Genomic DNA, 12982 nt, shown 5'->3' with positions numbered 1-12982 from the left:
GAGGTACATGCCCTTAGCGGGAACCGAACCCGGGTCTCTCCAGACCGCAGGCCGATGCTCTAACCGCTGAGCCAAACCGGCCAGGGCTCCCTGAAGCTTATTAATCTCTGTCTCTCCAGCACCTAGAAAGGGCCAGGCACAAGACTGGATCCCAGTAAAAGTTCATCACATATGGGGACTATCCTTTGTTTTTTTGAGGGGAGGGTGGGCTGTTGTCGACCTTGCAATCAATGATATTCATCACTCTCATCATACCTCTAAATCTATGCCAGATTTTGGGTTCCTTCCAGTTCTGGATGAGGGGCTCATAAGCAGCCTTAGACCATGAGATAGCTAATACAGCACTGATTCAGACTTGTTGATAAGCTTACTTGGGTCCCTTCCCCCAAAACTAGGATCCTCCACAATCCCCTGGGATTGCATCATTATTTATGCTTCAGTTTCTTTAAAGTCAAGATTTGCATCCAGTGGCACAGGTTTTCCAACATCTGTTCTTTTTATTTTTTATCCTCACCCGAGGATATTTTTCCATTTTTTACTCAGATAGAGCAGGAAGGAGAGAGAGGAAGAGAGAAACATCGATGTGAAAGGGACACATCGAGTGGCCACCACCCACACGACCCAACCAGGGCCGGGGACAAACTGCAGCCAAGGTACATGCCCTTAGCGGGAACCGAACCCGGGTCTCTGTGGACCGCACGCTGACGCTCTAACTGCTGAGCCAAACCGGCCAGGGCGGTTTTCCAACATCTGGATCCCTAGATCCTCAGAAGAGTTCCTCAGAGACCACAGCCTGCCCTCCCTGTCCAGGTCTTTAGTAACCATTTGCTCTGCCCACGATGATTTCCAGATTGGGGATTAGCATGGGATATATTGTGTTCTTTCATATGCAGGACTCTGATAATCAGCCTCCAGCTCATCTCCTTTTCCACTTGGCTCCCAAGCAGCCCAATCAGTGTTTGTGAACTGAATGGAGAAGTTAATGATTTAGGGTCTGACTCATCCCCAATTAGGCAAGCCATCTTTCATTCCTGCCACCGCGGGCCAAAGGTAAAAGCAAAAACATCTTTTGTTTTTTTTCCTTTTATACTCACTGGAGGACATTTTTCCATTCTTTGTTCAGATAGAGCAGGAGGGAGAGAGAGGAAGAGAGAGAGAAACATCGACATGAAAGGGACACATCGAGTGGTTGCCACCCGCATGACCCAACCAGGGCTGGGGACAAACTGCAACTGAGGTACATGCCCTTAGTGGGAACCAAACCTGGGTCTTTCCGGACCGCAGGCCGACGCTCTAACCGCTGAGCCAAATCGGCCAGGGCCAAAAACATCTTTTCATGTTTTCCCACAGACTCAAAAATTTTGACATCTTCTTGTTCTTGATGACTTCATAAAGTTCTAATATCCCTTGATTATTGAACATTTTCATGGCCACTAAATTGTTTAAAACAGTATATCCCATTTCTGCACTGACATCATAATATATGTTCAATTGGTAAAACAATGTTAAGAGAATGAAATGGTCAATGATGCAGTTCTGTAATCCTCAGCATCGATCGATCAATCAATCAATCAATCAATCATTTAAGTAACATTTATTACGTATCTTTTTGGTGCCAGGCATTGGGTGAGGCATATGATACTGGAGATTTCAATCTGGTGGTGAAAGACTTTTCTGACTCAGTTTCTCCTTCTGACACTTTATTCCTGATCCTCTCCTGGTGTGGGATTCCTCCCACATTTGGGGGTCCTCTGATATCCCACTGAGGACTCTTGGATCCAAGTCTCTGGCCAGTTTCCAGTGTCTGATTGTGCTAGGTTGTAATTCCATGTGCGGCCAGTAGGTGCCTCTCTTTTAACACCTGATACTCCCATGGCTGAAAATTTTGTTTTTTTGTGTGACAAATGAGAACAGTGTAAAAGTAAATTTTGTGCATTTAAAGTTTTATTTAAAAAATTTAACTTTGAGCCCTGACCAGTTTGGCTCAGTGGTTGGAACGTATGCCTGCGGTCCAGAGAGACGCGGGTTCGGTTCCCGCTAAGGGCACGTATCTTGGTTGCAGTTTGTCCCCGGCCCTGGTTGGGTCAGCGAGTGGCAACCACTCGATGTGTCCCTTTCACGTCGATGTTTCTCTCTCTCTCCCCCTCCCACTCTATCTGAACAAAAAATGGAAAAATGTCCTTGGGTGAGGATAAAAAAATAAAAAAATAAATTTAACTTTGAATAAAGAGTGACTCTGGGTAGTGCAAGATGTGTATATTTTTTTTGGAATACTGCCATCCAATAGAACTTTTGACAATCTGAGTTGTCCAATGTCAGTAACCAAGAACCATGATTCACCAATGAGCACTTGACATGTGGCTAATACAAATGAAAGACTAAATTTTAAATTTTATTTAATTTTAAGTAACTTAAATTTAATAACTATATGTGCCCTGTGGTCCTTGTATCTGCCCTGTGGTCCTTGTATCAGGCAGAACAACTTTACAATTTTTTTTTTTTTTATCCTCATCCGAGGACATTTTTCCATTTTTTGTTCAGATAGAGTGGGAGGGAAAGAGAGAGAGAGAGAGAGAGAGAGAGAGAGAAACATTGACGTGAAAGGGACACATCGAGTGGCTGCCACCCGCATGACCCAACCAGGGCCGGGGACAAACTGCAACCGAGGTACATGCCCTTAGCGGAAACCAAACCCAGGTCTCTCCAGACTGCAGGCCAACGCTCTAACCGCTGAGCCAAACGGCCAGGGCTACAATCATTTTTGTTTTCATCATTTCAGCAAAGGAAAAATAAGAAAAGCAATGTGAGAACAGAGCAGGAGCCAGCAACACCTCTCTTCCCCAAAGTACTGATGATGATTCCACTTTAGGTTGGTTTAGTGTAAGACTGTGGAGCCAGAAGATTTGGGAGTCAATTTTGGCCTTGCCACTTAATAGCTGCTGTAGTCTTGGGCATGTGGGCTCATCTCTCTAAGCCTCATTTTTTTCACCTGTAAATTTGGAACAATGACATCAGTCTCAAGACTATGATGAGGAGTGAGTGAAATACAGCCCTCAGGGCAGTGCCAGCAGTAGGTGCTCAACCAATGGCACTGCTGCCCCTGTTGGTGATGACGATGTTGCAGCAATTGACCACCCGGATCTGAGCTGACCTGCTCAGGGTCTCTACTGGGGCTAAATCAGTGTGAGGACAGTCCAAGGTCAAGAATATCAAGCAAGAGAGAAAAAATGGCAGCAGAGTGAATGGAAGCTACACAGACCATCTCCCAGGACCAAATTGGAATTACAACGAAAATAAAGACAAATCATCAGGAAGGGGCAACCAAAAGGCAGCTTGGAGGAACACATAACCAGGGACACTGACTCAATCCTGGTAGGCTTGCGAGGACGCGAGAGGGGGCCGGGAGCCCACCATCTGCAGCGGACTGGGCTGGGACCAGCGGACTTGGCTGGGACTTGCGCCCTTGGCTGGGTCCTGTGGCCTCGGCTGGGACCAACGGCCACCTCGGCTGCGTCCTGCGACCTTGGCTGGGTGCTACGCCCTCAGCTGGGTCCAGCTGCCTCGGCTGGAAGCTGCTGCCACCTCGGATGGGTCCTGTGGCCTTGGCTGGGTCCTGAGAACTCAGCTGGTGCTGTATGTAGCCTTGGCCACCCTTAGCTGGGAGCAGCGCCCTCAGGTTAATAGTCCCAGGCGGCTCCACGATGCAGAGTCTGGGCAGAAGCTAAATTGGCAGCAGCCACTCACCCTGGGCTCTGGCAGAGGGAGGGCAGACTGGACAGGAACTGTGTGGGGACACTCGGGATTTGGAGGGTGCTCACAGATTTTGCTGAGTGCAGCCACACAGGACTGTGGTCATCTTACTCCTTCCCAGGGCCCTGGGGAGAGGCAGCGGCTCCTCCCTCGGAGATTCAACCCCACCCAGTGGCCATTGAAATGCTAATTGAGGCCCATTAACAACCAGCATCTGCCCCACCCTCAGGAAATCCTCTTACACTGAGCACCTGAGGGAGTTTTTCAGTCAACTCAGAAACCATGGTTCTTCAGGTGACCGCTACTAATAGCCTCCAGGCAAAAAAGCTAGAGGATAACTACCATTCCCTGGGCTAGCAACTCTAACCAGAAAATTTAAGACTTGACAGTGGTGTTTAAAGTGGATCCTCCCTGCCTCATCCAAACCCAGGAGAGGGAGCCACAAACAGCAGAACACCAACACCCACAGGGAAAATTTGGCAGACTCCAAAGCCCACTGTGATAGCCAAAATGGTGAAAAACAGAAAAAAAAGGCCAAATGAAAAACTAGAGACCTCTACCAAAGATGAGATAAATGAGGTGCAGTTAAGCAAGTTAACAGAACTAGAATTCAGAGCCATGATCTTGAGGAAGCTGAACAGCATGAGTAAGGACATAGAGACACTGAAAATAAGCCAACTGGAAATTAAAAACCATCAAGAAGAGATAAAAAATGACATATCAGAAATGAAAAACACATAGGAAGGTTTAGAGGAAGCTGAGGACCGGATCAGTGAATTAGAAGACAGGGTAGAAAAAAATCAACCAATCAGAAAAACAAAAGGAAAAAAAAAATGAAAAAACAGAAAGACAGCTTAAGAGAACTGTGGGAAAACTGGAAATGGAATAATATTCACATCATAGGAGTCCCCGAAGAAGAAGAAAAGGAGCAAGGGATAGAGAATATATTCAAAAAAATAGTGACAGAAAACTTCCCTAATTTGGTGAAGGAAGAAGGCATTCAAGTTCAAGAAGCACAGAGAGTCCCAAGTAAGAAGAACCCAAACAGGCCCACACCAAGACACATAATAATTAAAATGCCACAAATTAAAGACAAAGAGAGAATCCTAAAAGCAGCAAGAGATAAGCAACAGGTTACCTACAAAGGAAACCCCATAAGGCTCTCAGCTGACTTCTCACAAGAAACACTACAGAAGAGAAGGGAATGGCAAGATGTAATCAAGGTCATGAAAAACAAGGATCTGAATCCAAGACTACTCTACCCAGCAAGGCTATCATTCAAAATAGAAGGTCAAATAAAGAGCTTCCCAGACAAAAAGAAAGGCTAAGGGAATACATTAGCACCAAACCAGCACTGCAAGAAATGTTAAAAGGACTGCTGTAATTAGCAGTAGAAATGGGAAGAAAAATAGAACCACACTAAACAAAAAAGGCAATAAATACGTACATATCAATAATCACCTTAAATGTAAATGGATTGAATGTTCCCATAAAAAGACACAGAGTAGCTGATTGTATAAGAAAGCATAACTCATCTATATGTTGTTTACAAGAGACCCACCTCACAACAAAAGACTCACATAGGTTGAAAGTGAAGGGATGGAAAAAAAATTTCCAAGCAAATGGAAAGCAAAAAAAGCTGGGGTAGCAATACTCATATCTGACAAAATAGATTTCAAAATGAAGGCCATAACTAGAGACAAAGAAGGCCACTACATAATATTGAAAGGACCTATGCAACAGGAAAATATAACTTTGATAAACATATTTGCACCCAATATAGGAGCACCAAAATATATTAAAAATCTTCTGGAGGACTTCCAAGGAGTAATCGACAGCAATACAATCATAGCAGGGGACTTCAAAACCCTGTTGACAGCACTGGATAGATCCTCTAGACAAAAAATTAGCAAGGAAACAGAGACTCTAAATGAAGCACTAGACCAAATGGATTTAATAGACATCTACAGAGAATTACACCCCAGAACTACAGATTATACATTCTTCTCAAGTGCACATGGGACTTCCTCAAAGATAGATGACATGATAGGACACAAACTAAATCTGTACAAGTTCAAGAAGATTAAAATCATATCAAGCATCTTCTCAGGTCACAATGGCATGAAAGTAGAAATCAATTGCAACAAAAACATGCAAAGACATTTCAACACATGGAGGCTAAATAGCATGTTATTAAACAATGAATGGGTCACCGAGGAGATCAAGGAAGAAATTAAAAACTTCCTGGAAACCAATGAAAATGAACACACAACAACACAAAACCTATGGGATGAAGCAAAAGCAGTTCTGAGAGGGAAGTTCTTAGCACTACAGGCCTACCTCAAGAAACAAGAAAAATTTCTAATTGATTGTCTAACCTCACAACTTAAATAATTAGAAAGCAAACAAAAAGAAGACCCCGGAGCAAGTAGAAGGAAGGAAATAGTAAAGATCAGAGCAGAAATAAATTACATAGAGACCAACAAAACAATTCAAAGCATCAATGAAACAAAGAGCTGTTTTTTCGAAAAGATAAACAAGATTGATGGACCCTTAGCTAGACTCACCAAGAAACAAAGAGAGAGAACCCAAATACACAAAATCAGAAATGAAAGAGGAGATGTAACAACTGACACCATAGAAATACAAAAGATTGTTAACAAATACTATGAACAATGATATGGCAACAAATTCGACAATCTAAGCAAAATGGACAAATTTCTAGAAACACACAGTCTCCCAAAACTGGACCCGGAAGAGATAGAAAATTTGAACAGACCAATAACAACTAAGGAAATTGAAGAGGTAATCAAAACTCTCCCAGCAAACAAAAGCCCAGGCCAAGAAGGCTTCACGGGGGAGTTTTACCGAACATTCAAAAAAGAACTAACACCAATTCTTCACAAGCTATTTCAAAAACTTCAAGAAGAAACACATTCTATGAGGCCAGCATAATTCTAATTCCAAAACCAAAAAAGACAATACAAAGAAAGAAAAGTACAGGCCAATATCCCTGATCGACGTCAAAATCCTGAACAAAATACTAGCAAATCGGATCCAGCAATACATCAAAAAAATTATTCACCATGACCAAGTGGGATTCATTCCAGGGATGCAAGGCTGGTACAATATTTGCAAATCAATAAATGTGATACACCACATAAACAAAATGAAGAATAAAAACCACATGATCATATCAATAGATGCTGAAAAAGCATTTGAAAAAATCCAGCATCCATTTCTGATAAAAATGCTCAGCAAGGTAGGAATAGAGGGATCATATCTCAACATAATCAAGGCCATATATGAAAGACCTACAGCCAACATCATACTCAATGGGCAGAAACTAAAACATTTCCATTAAGAACAGGAAAAAGACAGGGATGTCCACTTTCGCCACTCTTATTTAACATAGTACTGGAAGTCTTAGCCACAGCAATCAGACAGGAAGAAAAAATAAAAGGCATCCAAATTGGAAAGGAGGAAGTGAAACTGTCATTATTTGCAGATGACATGATATTATACATAGAAAACCCCAAAGACTCCATCAAAAATCTACTAGACTTAATAAATGAATTTGGCAAAGTAGCAGGATACAAAATTAATGTCAAGAAATCGACGGCATTCTTGTACACCAATGATGAACTCACAGAAAGAGAAACTGAAAAAACAATCCCATTTACCATCGTGGCAAAAAAATTACGATACCTAGGAATAAACTTAACCAAAAAAGTAAAGGACCTTTTTATAGAAAACTACAGGCCATTGAAAAAAGAAATAGAGGAAGATATAAAAAAGTGGAAGCACATACCCTGTTCATGGATTGGAAGAATTAACATCATTAAAATGTCCATACTACCCAAAGCATTCTATAGATTCAATGCAATCCCCATCAAAATACCAACGACATATTTTACAGAACTAGAACAAATACTTCAAAAGTTCATATAGAACCAAAAAAGTCCCCGAATAGCCACTGCAATTTTGAAAAAGAAGGACAAAGTAGGTGGGATCACAATACCAGATATCAGGTTATACTACAAAGTGACTGTAACCAAAACAGCCTGGTACTGGCACAAGAACAGGCATATAGACCAGTGGAACAGAGACAACATGGAGGGACCTGGAAAGTATTATCCTAAGTGAAATAAGCCAAGCAGAAAAAGACAAATACCACATGATCTCACTTATATACGGAATATAATGAACATAACAGTCTGAGGAATACAGTAGACCCAGAAACATGAAAGTAGTGCACAGACTGATATCCCTCAGAAGAGGGGGTGTTGGGGTGGGAAGAGATAAACCACAGAACTTACATACATGTGTGCATGACCAATGGACATGGACAACAAAGCTGGCGGCAGGGAGGGAGGGAGGGGGAGGGGGAATCAGTGTGTGGAAAAAGGAGAAACATCTGTAACAAAAATTAATTAATAAATTAAAAAAAAAAAAAAAGAATATCAAGCAAATGAATTAGCCAGGAGTCACCTAGAAGTCAGGTTACTGTTTCAACTTCATTCACCCAGGGAGCTGAACTGTGCCCCCTCTGTGCTCTTTGGATGGTTAACTCCTACATGGCTTCTGCCTCCCTCTCAAGGTCCTGACCATGATGGGTGCTGGAAAAACATGGACCAGCTAGGTCCCACTCTGGGTCCAGCAGACTGACCGCCTGCACGTATCTGGGTTACTAGAGGCTTTTACTAGAGGCTTTTCCCCCCAGTCATTCTAATGGGAATTCTCACCTGCACTCATCCCACCTTTCACAGGCCTAAGCATTTGAGGCCATAACACGTGAATGTGTGTGAGATGGCTGTACTTGCCTTGAAGCAGTGCTTCTCAAACACTCTTGTGGGCACAGACCACCTGGAAATCTTGTTATATGCAGATTCTGACTCAGGAGGCCTGGAAGTGGGGCACTGAGATTCTGTAATTTCCCAAGTGATGCTGGGTTGCTTGTCTCAGCACTACACTAAGTAGCAAGATCATCTCAATCAGTTGTTCTCAAAGTATGGTCCTGAGATCAGCAACATCAGCAGCAGCATCCCCTAACCAGCAACTTGTTAGAAGTGCACATTCTCAGGTCCCATCCCAGACCTCCTGAATCAGAGACTCGGTGGAACCCACCAGTCTGTGTGTTATCAAGTGTCATCAGTGACCTAGATGCTAGCTGATGCTTGAGACTCACTGTTCTATGTCCCCAGTTCTAAAACTTGGGCTGGTCCTTGGAATCACCCGTTTTCAGTTGATCATTTTTCTTTGTTTTTTAAATTTGTTTTTGATTGTTTCTTTAATTTATATTTTAAACCAACAGCATGGAGGTATAATTTCCTGAGGAGTTAAAAAATTATGTTGCTTGGGTCTAAACCCTAAAGCTTCAGCTTTGACAGGTGGAAAATACAGCTTGGCAACAGCACTTTCAAATCTCCCTGGGTGGAATACAGTGTCAAGTGGAATTACCTGGAGAGTTTGAAAAGGCCCTAAGTCTTCTCTGGCTGGATTGGCTCAGCGGTTATAGCGTTTGACCTGAAGACCAAAGAGTCACAGGTTCAATTCTGGTCAAGAGCATGTACCTCTGTTGTGGTTCATCCCCCGCCGTGGTTAGGGTTGTACAGGAGGCAACTAGTCAGTGTATCCCTCTCACATCTCTCTCTCTCTCTCCCTCCCTCCCCCCGCTCCCTCTCACTCTGTCTGAAGATAAATGGGAAAAAAAAAAAATCCTCGGGTGAGGATTAAAAAAAAGAAAAGAAAAGAGAAAGCTCTAGTGCCTGGGTCTCACCCCCCGAGATTCTGATCTGGGGTGTTTCCAAGCTCTGGAGTTTTCAAAGTCTCTTGAGGTTTAGAACTACTGTCCTAACTGATAGGGATCAGTGGGATCAGGGTGGGTATTTGGGGGGATTCCTGCTTTAGAGCTGAATTTGGGAGGTTTCTTTGTCTTTGTTAGAGAAAGGGGTTCTTAGAGCACCCCAAATGGGAATTTAGAAGTGTCAGCCAGGAACTGGAGTTGTGGAAGGGAGATGTTCTTGTCCCAGAGTGAAATATGCAAGTGAAGAAAGGACAAACACTAGGGCTGAAATGCCTGTGGTGCCTAAGGTTTGTGGGATTATTTTTCTTTTAACTTTTCATTTTAACATAATTTCAGGCTTATAGAAAAATTGCAAGAGTAGAATAAAGCCTTTTTTTTTACTCTTCCCCAGATTCCTCTGTGTGTGTATATATATTTTCCTGAATAAGGTAAGAATAAGTTGCAGATACGATGCCCTTTACCCACCCTCCCCAGCAAAGATTCACTTGTACAATTCCTAAAAATATAAAGGACATTCTCTTATATAATCACAGTGCAATTACCCAACTCAGGAAACTTGTATCAGTTCAATACAATTATCTAATCCACAGACCTTATTCAGATTCAGATTTCACAAACTGTCTCAATCATGTGCTTTATAGCAAAACAGTATCCCAGATCATGTTTCACTCAGTTATCCCATCTCTCCTCTCCTCCAGGTTTTCTTTGTCTTTCAAGACATTGGCATTTTTTAAGAGTATGGGGCCAGTCATTTTGTAGAATATCTCTCAGTTCAGGTCTGTCTGATGTTTCCTCATGATTAGACTCAAGTTGTGCATTTTTGGTAAGGATACTATGAAAGGAATGTTGTGTTCTTCTCAGTGCACCATATCAGGTGATCATGAGGTCAATTTCTTGGTTTGGGAGACTTTAAAGCAAATTTGCATTATCAATATGTCCAGGGAGAAGGAGAATCAAGACACCTACAGGGAGACTGGTGTGGTTTGCACAAACAATGGCAATTAGCTGGGAGTTCTGCGGGATAGGAGCAAAGGAGCAAAAGCAGAGGGAGAAAACAGAAGAGGAGAGCTGAGAACTGATGCCCGGGTGAGCTGAGGCTGGGAAAAATGCTGAAGGCAACCACAAGTGCTTTAAAATTGCTTATTTAAAAGACACTAATTTGTTATTCAATTAAAAATACAATGTGCCTATTGTAGAAAATACAAAAAATATAAAGAAGAAAACAGCTACTTCCTAAATCCTACAACTAGCAATCACTGCTAATATTTTGGCGCAGTCTCTCCTAACTTCCAGAAAGGGCATTTAAAGCTGTGCTAGGACATGAAACATAATAAGGAAGAACTAAGTCTTCCCTGTTGGAGGAGGTGATGTCACACCAGTGGAGGCTGGCAAGAGAGGGTGGCCTGTGTGTCTACGCACTCAGCGAAGATGGCGTCTATAATAACCTGGAAGGGGAGAGCTAAGCTAGGGAGGAGGCAAAGTACGTATTTGAGAGCCCAGAGCGGTTTCCCTGGTCTTTCCAACACTCAGGCTGGCTCCAAAAGACTGGAGCTGGGCAAATATTTTACTGACTTGTAAAAATAGAAGGGGGAGGGAGATTGTGTGGTGACAGGGGGGGGAGTCCCAACTTGAGACTAAGCTGTCTGCAGTTTTGATTCAGGGAACATATGTCACCCAAAATAGCCTTCACAACTGTCTGTCCAGGTGGGTATTTCTCATTCCTGTTTTACAGACACGAAAACTGAGACTCAAAGGTAAATGATGTGGCAGATACTATCAGTGCCTCACCCAGTGTCCTCAGTCACCCAGAGGTCACCCCAGAGAGTCCCATTGTACTGATGGCTTCTTGCATCTCCCTGCAGGGTGATTTCTGGCCTTTGGAATGTGGGAAATTAACACCCCAACAGAATGACTTTCAACCAGGAAACTGGTGGTGAATACCTCAACTTGTTTGCTCTTTGATGAGACAAATGTTTTTATTGTGGTAAAAAATATATTACATATGATTTGCCATCTTAATCATTTTTAAATTTGCAGTACACAGTGTTAACTACAGGCGCCTGTTGTACAACAGAGCTCTGGAACCTTTTCATCTTACAGAACTAAACTCTTGTACTCGTTGAACAACTCTCCTCCCCATCCCACCTCCAGTCCTGGCAACCACCGTTCTGCTTTCTGTTTCTATGAATCTGACAGCTTTAAATACCACATATAAGTGGAATTGTGCAGTATTTGTCCTTCTGTGATTGGCTTATTTCACTTAACATTATGCCCTCAAGGTGCATATATGTTGCAGCATGTGACAAAATTTTCTTCTTTTTTAGGCTGAACAACTTTCCATTGTAGGTATATACTACATCTTTATCCATTCATCCGTCAGTGGACACTGGGCTGCCTCCACCTCTTGGCTATTGTGAAAAATGCTGTGAACATGAATGAGTGTGCAGATATTTGAGATTCTGGTTTTAATTATTTTGGATCTATATCTAGAAGTGGGATTGCTGGATCATATGGTAATTCTATTTTTAAATTTTTGAGGAATGTTCATACTGTTTTCCACAGCAGTTGCACCATTTTATTGATGAGACAATTTTGAGGTGAATTTTACAGAGGGTACCCAGAGGGACGGGTCATCATGGTAACATAGTCATGCTTTCTTTCTGTTGGCTGTCTTCCCTTTCTCACCTCCCCACTCTCCTACCTGTGTTTCCTAGAATATCCACCCAAATAAATGACATGTACCATTTTTTTGTCACTGCTTCTGGATGGAACCTCAACTAAGGCCTGCCGCATGCTTCAGTTACACAGTTAATAAGTGGTTTATCTGAATATTTATTGTTGTAACAAACCACTCAGAACTTGATGGTTTAAGACAACAAATTATTATCACTAATGGTTCTGTGTTGTGACTGAACTCAGCTGGGAGCTTTTCACATGGGGTATAACATGGTTGCAGTCAGACGTTGGTGGGGCTGGAGGCACCTGAAGGCTCAGCTGTGCTGGACATCGATGCTGGCTGCTCACAGGCTGGCAGTCGGTTGCTGGAAGCTTAGCTGGGGCCGTCAGCACAAGTGGCCTCTCCATGTGGCGTGGGCTTCCTCACAGCATGTGGCTGGGTCCGAAGAGGAGTATCCCAAGAATGAATGTTTTGACAGGCAGGAATAGGGCACTGCTAGCCCAGAAAGGCTTGACCTGGAAACGGCATGGTGACACGACCACCATATTCTATTAGAGAAAGCACTTATAGGCTCACCCAGATTCAAGGGGGTGGAGAAATGGGCTCCTGCTCTTGATGGGGTGGGGTCAGGTCCACATTACAAAAGAGCATATGGGATGGGAAAATTATTTTGTGGCTATCTTTGGAAAATACAGTTGGCCATAGTGACAGGATGAGGATTCAAACATAGGCAGTCTGAGATGAGAGAC

The sequence above is a fragment of the Molossus molossus genome, unplaced genomic scaffold (assembly GCF_014108415.1).
Source record: "Molossus molossus isolate mMolMol1 unplaced genomic scaffold, mMolMol1.p scaffold_m16_p_6, whole genome shotgun sequence".
Lineage (NCBI taxonomy): Eukaryota > Metazoa > Chordata > Mammalia > Chiroptera > Molossidae > Molossus > Molossus molossus.
This window is presented reverse-complemented; position numbering follows the sequence as displayed.